Source organism: Lactuca serriola, chromosome 1 (assembly GCF_051521515.1).
Source record: "Lactuca serriola cultivar US96UC23 chromosome 1, Lser_US96UC23_V15, whole genome shotgun sequence".
NCBI lineage: Eukaryota > Viridiplantae > Streptophyta > Magnoliopsida > Asterales > Asteraceae > Lactuca > Lactuca serriola.
Window position 1 is genome coordinate 142,243,747 of NC_136408.1, and position 3,187 is coordinate 142,246,933.

The 3,187-nt window shown below is 37.5% G+C and overlaps 1 non-coding gene across 1 annotated transcript; it reads right to left on the reverse strand.

Moving 5' to 3' along the window:
- Positions 1 to 522: 522 nt before the first annotated feature.
- Positions 523 to 629, reverse strand: LOC145080750 (small nucleolar RNA R71). The gene has a single exon (XR_013695337.1). It is a non-coding gene; the product is annotated as a small nucleolar RNA R71 (small nucleolar RNA).
- Between the last annotated feature and the right edge of the window lie 2,558 nt (positions 630 to 3,187).

Sequence of the window (3,187 nt, forward strand, 5' to 3'; positions counted from 1 at the left end):
CAGAATTTCCCAATGGTGGCAACAATGACTGCAACGATGGTTTCGGAAATCAAGGCATTGGGACTCAATACCAAAGGAATCCAAATGGTGGATTCAACAATGCAAATGGAGGATACTACAACGAAGGTAACCAATTCCCTCATCTTTACTTTCCGCAACCTAATAGACAATCCGTGGCATCTCATTTTCAGTCGGGAGAGTATGATGATGCTTCACCTATACTCATCGCAGAAGGAAATAAGCATCATGTGGAAGTAAGACCACAACTAACTAGTGTCTTACCCGTCTTTAGAGGCCATAAAACTGATGATCCATACAATCACCTCCTTGAGTTCCATGCAATTGCTAACGCAAATAATCCACGAGGAACTAATAGAGATTCCTTTAGACTTCACTTATTTCCGTTCACTTTAAAAGAAAAAGATAAGTATTGGTTCACTTCTCTTGCCCCATAGTATTACTGCTTGGGAGCAATTAAAAACTAAATTTTTTCAAGATTTTTACCCTACTAGTAAAACAACGGAAATAAGAAAAGTGATACAAGATTTTTCACAAAAACCCAATGAAGAATTTCATGATGCATTTGAACGCCTCAACGAATTGTTACGTTCATGTCCACATCATGAATTTCCTCGTTGGTAACTTGTACGTTTCTTTTATGATGGAGTTGACACTACCAATCAAACTACGATTAATGCCTCGTCTGGCGGCACTATCATGATGCAAGATAGTGAAGATGCTTGGCGATTCTTGGAGCAATTGAGTCATGGTTCAAAAACCAATTACTTAACTAAGAAACGAGACAAACCAGTTTCATCTGCTGCTTCAGTTGGACTAGACAAAAACTAGAAAAATGAAGTCAAATCTGATATTAATTCTTTAAATAAAAAATTTGACTTACTACTGTCTAGTCTAAGCAAAGAGAAATGTGTGTCTTTTTCAAATGGATAGAAGATAAGTGTAAGCTATGGAGATTCAAGACACATTTCAGATGAGTGCATGAGAAGTCAAGAGGAAATAAATCAAGTGCACAACTATGTTCAATTCCAAAATAATCCACGATCATTCAATCAGAACTACTACCAAGGTGGGAACTACAAGAACAATGGGAATTTCAACAACAACCATCAAGGGAATTACCAAACCAATATTAGCCAAAATAGTTCCAGAAATCCAACTTTAACCAAGGTGGAACATCAAAGAAGGAGGAAACTGATGACAACAAGTTAGACAAAATCATGGAGTTCATAACCCAAACATATCAGAAAGCCGACACTAACTCCACGTCCATAGCTACTATCGAGAAGAAAATTGCTCAACTGGCAGAGCAAATTGGGAAAAGAAAAGATGACAAGTTTCCAAGCACCACAACAGTCAACCCATCTCACACACAAAGACCCGAAAAAGAGCATCAAGTGAACGAGGTAATCACCTTGTGTAGTGGGAAAAAGGTTGACAACAAGGTAAATTCTCCTACCATAGAAAATGGTAGTGAAACTGAAGTTATCTTTGATAAAAAAGAAGAGTTTGAGAAAGGTCTCAAATCTGAAAAAGAAAAAGTGGGTAAGAGTAAAAATGACTCTAAAGTTGGTTAGCATGGTGTGGAGGTTAATATTGCACCATACCCTTCGGCTTTAGAAAAACCGGCATCCTTCCCTTTTGGGAAGCGAGGGCCAAAAATGGAAGATATGTGAGATTTTAGTCGAGTTAAAATAAATATCCCGTTAGTTAAAATTATTAAGGAGGTACCTTCTTATGCTAAATTATTGAAGGATTTGTGTGTACCAAAACGGAAACTCCAAGCACACCTCCTTAAAAAGATTGATTTAATTGAGCATGCGAGTTCCATAATATCAAATAAACTTCCACCCAAGCTTAAGGATCTCAGGCACCTTTAATTTCTATTACCTTAGGTAACATTAATATTAAAAAGGCACTCCTTGATCTTGGAGCTAGTGTTAATATAATCCTAGGAAATCTTTTTGATCAACATGACTTAGGCACTTTGTAACAAATTGATATTATTTTACGATTGGCCGATTAGTCAAAAAAAATTCCCCAAGGTATATTATATGATGTCGTCATTGAAGTGGAAGATTTCTATTACACATCTGATTTTCTTGTGCTTGACACCGAGAGCACCTATAAAGAAAGTCAACCTTCTATTATTTTGGGTCGCCCGTTTTTGGCAACAATAAATGCACAAATTAATTGTAGAATGGTTTCCATGGATATCTCTTTTGGACATAGAAAACTTAGAATTAATTTGTTTAATACGTTTCCCAACTCACCATCAGATTATGAATATTATCGGGTGGATGTGGTTGATGACTTAGTGCATCAATTCACTCCTAAAACCTTACACCCCGATCCATTGGAGCTGTTTCTTTCTAATTATAGGGATGAAGTTTTAGACTTGGAAGACATCAAGATGGTTAAGGAAGCATTTGAAAATGCTATTGAAAAAGAGAGGCCACCATGGAGTCATCAAGTTGAAAAATTGACAACAAGTTTTTCGGACCCACTTAAGCCATCTTTGGAGGAGCCACCCATTCTTGAAGTTAAATCTCTTCCTTCACATCTTAAATACTCTTTTTTAGGATCTAACGAGAACTTACCAATTATCATATCTTCTGATTTGACAGGTCCACATGAGGAGGCATTACTGAAGGTGCTTTCCAAATACAAGAGAGCAATTAGATGGACCATAGCAGACTTGAAGGGTATTAGTCCAACCACATGTATGCATCAAATCATCACTGAAGCTAGAGCAAAGCCATCCCGAGATGCATAATGAAGACTCAACTCGAATCCAAGAGAAGTTGTTAAAAAGGAGGTGCTGAAATGGATTGATGTAGGTATTATCTACCTAATATCTGATAGTGATTGGGTGAGCCCAACACAGACAGTGCTAAAGAAGTCAGACATTAAAGTGGTAGCTACAGAAGATGGAGAGAAGATCTCAACAAGACCGGTCACTGGATGGAGAGTTTGCATCGACTATCGCAAACTCAATGCTGCAACATCAAAGGATTATTGAAATATTGAACGGGGAAGAGTTTAATTGTTTTTTGGATGGATACTTGGGGTATAATCAAATTGCCATCCACCTCGAGGATCAATCCAAAACCACATTCACGTGTCCCTATGAAACCTTTGCTTTTTGAAGGATGCCATTAGGATTGTG